Consider the following 7,941-nt stretch of genomic DNA (forward strand, 5'->3'; position numbering starts at 1 on the left):
AGACATGGAGATACGGCTTTTAGGCACTGGAGCATAGCTAGGCATGTCTAGGGCTTCCAGACCATGCTCAGGATCCAAGGGAGGGCCAAAAGCCAAAAGGCACCCAGGCTCGGGAGAGGGTTCAGATTCCCGTTCTGCCACTTGCTACTACCTAGGGCTGAGCTACTTAACGCCTTTGAGCCACAAGTTTTCCACCTTTCAAAAAACAACCTGTCAGGATCATGTTGAATATTTAATATTCCTTTCCCCAGTAGGGGTTCAATAAATGATGTTGTTAATGAGAGTGAAGCCGCTGGACCCGGGAGGAGAGGAATGGCCCTCAGAGAGGGCTGATGGAGGGTGGAAGCATTGGGCAGTGGGCAGGACCCAGAGACTCCACTTGCGGTGGGGTGGGGGGGAAAGAAACCCTGACTCCAGATGGAGGTTCCCACTGGGAGGCTCTGGGCTGGCCTAGGGATGCAGCCAGAGAAAGTGAGCTGCCTCTGGGCCAGGCCCTTGTTGCTGTCATTCCCCACAAGCCAACGCACACCACCTTTACTGACCGGGTTTCTGAAGGCATTGAAGGCTTGCCACCGCGCCACCCTCCATCTGGCCCCAACTGAGGCCTGACCTACCCACCACCCCCAAGAGTGGTGAAAACTCAAAATAGTATCAATAGTACCAAACCAGAAGATAAGTGTAAAGAAGCACAACAAAGCTCTGACCCTTCCCATGATGATTTCCTCCATACATCTTCAAAAGATAGTAGATACTTTTGGGCCCTGTGTGATGGCTTCTGCCTGTAATCCCATCAGTTTGCAAGGCCGAGGAGGGAGGATTGCTTGGGGCCAGGAGTTCGAGACCAACCCGGTCAACATAGTGAAGACTCCATTTCTTTTTTTTTTTTTTTCTTCTGAGTTTTGAGATGGAGCCTCACTCTGTCACCCAGGTTGGAGTGCAGTGGCATGATCTCAGCTCACTGCAACCTCCGCCTCCCGGGTTCAAGAAATTCTCCTGCCTCAGCCTCCCAAGTAGCTGGGATTACAGGCATGTGCCACCATGCCCAGCTAATTTTTGTATTTTTAGTAGAGGTGAGGTTTCACCATGTTGGCCAGGCTGATCTGGAACTCCTGACCTTGTGATCCTCCCGCCTCGGCCTCCCAAAGTGCTGGGCTTACAGGCGAAAGCCACCACCCCCGCCTTCTTTCTTTCTTTCTTTTTTTTTAAAGATCGAATACTTTCGATTTCTTTTTTTTCATTTAGCCATGGATGGCCCTGCTTCGCTAAGCGCATACGATGCAGCACACCCCTTCACCTGGCAAGCCCGGAAGGCGCAGGTTGACTCCTTCAATTTTGCCGGGGGAGCCCTTCGGCGCTCCCCGCGCGGTGTCCCCGCCACCCCCCGCACCGGCCTGGGCGCCACCCGTGTCTGCGCCAACGGTCCCCGCATCTCTCGCCTCCGGCGCCGTTAGCGCCCAGTCCACGCGACAAGGGAGGAGGCGCGCAGCTGCTGCGTTCCAGGGTGCTCTGCCTCCGTTCCCCACTCCCGGCCGGCAGCCTCCTAGCCAGGATCCCAGTGGCCCAGGGCCTGCAGGAGTCTCCAGCCGCGGATCCCCCGGGGCGCGTGCCTTGGGAGTTGCGAAATGGACCCCGGCTCGCACGCGGCCCACCCGGAGATACATGGGCACCAGGGTCCCAGATCCCGGGCTACTGCATGCTCTGTGGACTCAGTCCCCACGCACACCCGAAGTCTGGAGGTCACGCCTGCAGGTGCAAAGCCCACACATGGAATTAGGAGCTGCACCGCCCACCCCCCGCCCACGCCACCGTGACTACACGATGCAGGGAAGTTCCCTGGTGACGGCGTGAGGGAGGGAGGCCGACCACGTCCTAGGCATTCCTACAGTGGTTGCCTCCCTGACCTCAGACCCTTCCTGTCCCCTTTGCCTCCTCTCGCACTGGGTGAGGTTCTGCGGGTTCTGAGTTCTGGAGAAGGAGGAGGATCACAGGAACTCCTGAGTGGGATCGGAAACCTTGTTTCTGAAGTGTCAGGAGAGAGTGTGTTCTTACTGCTCAAACACAGGCGTGGTGACACGTTTTGTTCGTTTTAGACAAGAGTGACTCAGATTGCGGAGGGTCAGTGAACAATGCTAGATCCTGCGCCCTGCTCCGTAACCTTGCACCCATCCCCGGATATTCCCACAAACTCTAGTCCCTCCATTTACGAGGTCAGAGATTGCTGGGAAGGAGGGGAAACCTAGAGGCCAGGAAAAGAGGCTGGGGCTGGGAGCTGAGGCTCGCCTGTCAGGTGAAGACCCATTCATGCCTCTTTCCAAGAGAAAAGAGACCCTCACCTTTCTCCCATTCTCATGTGTCCACTGGGCTCTGGCCAGCCCTCCAGCACCTTCTCTGGTAGGCCCTGACGGAGAAGGACATTGAACCGACCAGAAGTGAGGAATGTTTTGGACACAGGAAGCAGCCGAGAAACCAAAATTCCCAGCGCCCACATTGACAACCTCTTGGAAAGGGACAGAAGGCGGCCATTGAGCATCCTGGGGCCTGTTTTCTTCTTGGGCCCTTTCTGGTTTCCTTCCTCCATAAGACAATGAAAATGATAGGCTATCACTCCCAAAAACGCGCGGGGGCATCACAGGATCCACGCATTCCTGTGTCCTTTGCACCTAGCATAGTAGCAGCTGCTCCATGGAAGTGTGTCTGCTCTGCACATGCATGAGTGAATCACAGGTGTTGTCACAGAAGAGTGGGGTCTTAGGATCATAAAGTCCCTTGGAAGGACACCAAGTCCCACAGTGCATGTCTGGGAGTTGTTACTAGAATAAGACCTTGCACCACTGGGTCCAGTGGAACATGACAGCCCAACCCCCTCCCACCTCCCCACCCCCACCACACACACACACACCCCACACACACTACACATACCACACTCACACACCACACCCACACTACACACACCACACACACACCACACACCACTCACCACACCCACCACACATGCCACACTCACACACCACACACACACTACACACACCACACACCACACACACTACACATACCACACACACCACACACACACCACATACCACACACACCACACACACACCACATACCACTCACCACACCTACCACACATGCCACACTCACACACCACACACACACTACACACACCACACACCACACACACTATATATACCACACACACCACACACACCACACACCCACCACATACCACACACACCACACACCACTCACCACACCTACCACACATGCCACACTCACACACCACACACACCACACACACACCACACACCACACACACTACATATACCACACACACCACACACCACACACACACCACATACCCCACACACCACACACCACTCACCACACCTACCACACATGCCACACTCACACACCACACACACCACACACACACCACATACCACACACACCACACACACACCACATACCACACACACCACACACACACCACACACACACACCACACACACACCACATACAACACAATACCACACCTACCACACATGCCACACACCACACACACACCACACACACACCACATACAACACAATACCACACACGTGCGCCGCACATACACCACACACATAACCCCACGCACACATCACACATGCCACACACATGCCACACACATACCACACACATACCACACACACCACACACACACCACACACACACTGGAGAGGCTCTGCTCCTGCTGCAGAAGACTTGAAGTCTCAAAGGAACAGATGCCCCATTCAGGAGCACAGGTCAAAGGCTGTGCCTTCCCTTCTCTCCCCCAGGTGAGAGGCCCTGCTTGTCATCTGAAGAAGCAGAAACCAGCACTGTGCCTGGCAGAGGGTGGTGAGTGGTGATTTTGCTCCTGCCACTGGTGCTGCCCTGGGGATGGGGTAGAGGTGGGCACAGCTATGAGGCAGGCTGGGGTGAGGACCCCAGAAACCCCTCACCTCACACATCCCATTTTCCAGGCCCTTTTCTCCCCCGGTTTTGTACTGCAGGGTGATGGTTCTCCAAGAGATGCAGCCCTCAGGCATGATAAATCCTGAATTTTTTTTTTAGATGGGGGTCTCTCAATCTGTTGCCCAGGCTGGAAGGCAATGGCTTGATCACAGGCTGACTGCGGCCTCAACCTCCCCAGGCTCAGTTGATCCTCCCACCTCTTCCTCCTGAATACCTTGGACCATAGGCATGTGCCACCATGCTTGGCTAATCTTCCTATTTTTTGTAGAGATGGGTTTTCAGCATGTTGCTCAGGCTGGCCTCAAATTCCTAGGTTCAAGTGATCCTCTTCCCTGGGCCACCCAAAGTGCTAGGATTACAGGTACCAGTCACTGTGCCCGACCCTGAAGGTCTTTGAGGGGGGTAAGGACTCAGGCACTTCAAGAAGCAGACCTCAGGCCGGGTGCAGTGGCTCATGCCTACAATCCCAGCATTTAGGGAGGCCAACGTGGGCAGATCACCTGAGGTCAGGAGTTCAAGACCAGCCTGGCCAACATGGAGAAATCCCATCTCTATTAAAAATACAAAACTTAGCTGAGTGTGGTGGCAGGTACCTGTAATCCCAGCTACTCAAAAGCTGACACAGGAAATTTCCTGAACCTGGGAAACAGAGGTTGCAGTGAGCTGAGATCATACCACTGCATGCACTCCAGCCTTGGCAACAGAGCAACACTCTGCCACAAAAAAAAAAAAGAAAAGAAAAGAAAAGAAAAAGCAGACCTTTAGGGAACAGGAGGATCAACCAACTGAGATACTACAAGATAGGTTCTGACTGGGCACAGTGGCTCACGCCTATAATTCCAGCACTTTTGGGAGGCCAAGGCAGGAGGATTGCTTGAGCCCAGGAATTCAAGACCAGCCTGGACAACAGAGTGAGATCCCTATCTCTACAAAAAATTTAAAAATTGACTGGGCACAGTGACACATGCCTGTGCCTGTGGTCCCAGCTACTCCAGAGGCTAAGGCAGGAGGATCACTTAGGCCCAGGAAGTCGAGACCCAAGTGAGCCATGATTGTGCCTCTGCACAATCATGTACAGACTGGGTGACCAAGTGAGACCCTATCTCAAAAATACATAAATAAAGGAAAAGAAAAAAGGTTATCTGCTCAGACATGTAAGCTAGCCTTGTGGCCAAGGCAGAGAGACTCTCATGGCCTATCTCAGAACAGCCACCTAATGACCATCAAAATCTTGACACATTGGCTGGGTGCAAAATGGCTCATGCCTGTAATCCCAGCACTTTGGGAAGCTGAAGGAAGAAGACTGTTTGAGGCCAGGAGTTCAAGACTTGGGCAACATAGGGAGACTCCATCTCTACAAAAAATTTTTAAAATTTGTTGAGCATGGTAGTGTGTACCTGTGGTCCCACCTACTCAGGAGGCTGCGGCAGGAGGATCCCTTGAGCCCAGGAGGTGCAGGCTGCAGTGAGCCATGATGGCACACTCCAGCCTGGGTGACAGAGTGAGTGATACTTTGTCTAAAAACAAAAACAAAAACAACCTTGACACATTCCTCTACACCCCAGTTTCCCCCTTTTTTGTTGCTTATTTAATTTTTAAAAAACTTACTGTGGCGGTCAGGCACAGTGGCTCACACCTGTAATCCCAGCACTTTGGAGGCTGAGGCAGGCAGATCACCTGATGTCAGGAATTCAAGACCAGCCTGGCCAACATGGTGAAACCCTGCCTCTACTAAAAATACAAAAAATTAGCCAGGCATGGTGGCGCACACCTGTAATCCCAGCTACATGGGAGGCCGAGGCAGGAAAATCGCTTGAGCCAGGAGGTGGAGGTTGCAGTGAGCTGAGATCATGCCACTGCACTTCATCCTGGATGATAGAGCAAGACTCCCTCTCAAAAAAAAAAAAAAAAAAAAAATTTCTCTGGCCTGCTTAATGCTTAAGTGTTTGAATTCCCCCGCCCCCCGTCACTTTTTATTATTATTATTATTATTAATTTTTTTTTTGGCAGCACTCAAGAGGCCATCCTTTCCACCTCCATACTGGTCAGTCTGATTTTCTCCACATCCTTTCTATTCCAGCATCAAAGACTGGGGAAACTGAGTCATAAAAGAACAGATGTTCTAGAGTTTCAACGTTTATTTCTGGCATGACTAAGAGGACAGAAGGACCTGCTGACCTCATCCTACAGCTATACAGGGACTCCCAGGCCTTGCCCCAAGATGTACCCTTATGTTTTTTGCCTGCAGTAGGTGGCGGCAGACTCTGCCTTCAGAAGGAACTACAAGATGTTTGTTTGTTTTGAGATGGAGTCTGGCACTGTCGCCTAGGTTGGAGTGCAGTGGTGCGATCTCAGCTCTCTGCAACCTCTGCCTCCTGGGTTCAAGTGATTCTCCTGCCTCAGCTTCCTGGATAGCTGGGATTACAGGCGCCCTCCACCATACCCAGCTAATCTTTGTATTTTTAGTAGAGACGAGATTTCACCATGTTGGCCAGGCTGGTCTCGAACTCCTGACCTCAGGTGATCCACCCGCCTTGGCCTCCCAAAGTGCTGGGATTATACGTGTGAGCCATGGCACCCGGCCGGGAAATACAAGATGTTAATGAAAGAAGTTGAGAACATGGGCAAGGTGGTTCACGCCCATAATCCCAGCGCTTTGGGAGGCCTGGGTGGGCAGATCACCTGAGGTCAGGAGTTCAAGACCAGCCTGGCCAACATGGTGAAACCCCGTCTCTACCAAAAATACAAAAATTAGCCAGGTCTAGTGGCGAGCGCCTATAATCTCAGCTACTCGGGAGGCTGAGGCTAGAGAATCGCTTGAAGCCAGGAGGCAGAGGTTGCAGTGAGCTGAGATCATGTTATTGCACTCAAGCCTGGGCGACAAGAGCACAGGAAGTCAGGGGACCTAGCCAGGACACACTGCCTTTTCCACCACCTAGCTGAGTGGCCCTAACCTCCCTGGCAGAGCCACTTAACCTCTTTGTTACTTCTGAAATGTGAACGAGGAGGATAGATGGATATAAGGCCCCTTACTGCTCTAAGAATCTATGGGATTGGATTTCAGTTCAGCATCCATTTCCAGGTTTGCCCTCACCTTTCCAGTGAGAGACATCTGGGCAGGTAGGGCAAAGAGCAATTCTCTGGCTGCTGGTATAGTAGACCTAAGGCTTGGGCAAGTGCCTGATACAGAAGAGAAAGAATTGCCCCTTTTTCTCAGCAGCCAGGACAGAGACCCAGTGCCCAGCCGCTTATACCTCCAACCCGGCCCATCCATCGCTTGACACACAGGAGTGCTGGGCGCATTCTTGTCCCTCATTGCCGGCCCTACCTTTCCAGTTCTGGCAGTTTCTTGCTGGCTCTCCCTGCCTTGGGTTTTCCCCCAGCCCCCTCTCTGAGGGCAGCACCTTCCCTTGTCCTGCCACAGGTCAGTGTAGCTGTGAAGGAGGCAGAGGAATGAGTGTCTGAGACACGAGTGATCCAGGGCCTTCAAGCTGCAGAGTACAACCCTCACACACAAGCTCGGATTCCTCCAGACGGTTGTCTTAGAGAAGGTGGCGATGTGATTTCCCAGGTTCTCCATGAAGGAGTCAACTATTCAAACTCCTGTATGTTCTTCTTCCTCTTACCCCTTCATTCCCTCTATTTCTCCTGCCTTCCTCATCCCCATTCTTTATTACATTATTTTGCTTCTTTCCTCAGTTCTCCAGGATCTTCACCTATTTATTTATTTTGAGATAGGGTATTACTCTGTCACCCAGACTGCAGTGCAGTGGAATGGTCATGGTTCTCTGCAGCCTTGACCTCCTGAGCTCAAACAATCCTCTCACCTCAGCCTCCTAAGTAGCTGGGACCACAGGTGCATGCCAACACGACCAGCTTTTTTTTTTTTTTTTTTTTTTTTTAGACAAATTATCACTCTGTTGCCCAGGCTGGAGTGCAGGGTGT

This window comes from Chlorocebus sabaeus, chromosome 26 (genome assembly GCF_047675955.1).
Source record: "Chlorocebus sabaeus isolate Y175 chromosome 26, mChlSab1.0.hap1, whole genome shotgun sequence".
Lineage (NCBI taxonomy): Eukaryota > Metazoa > Chordata > Mammalia > Primates > Cercopithecidae > Chlorocebus > Chlorocebus sabaeus.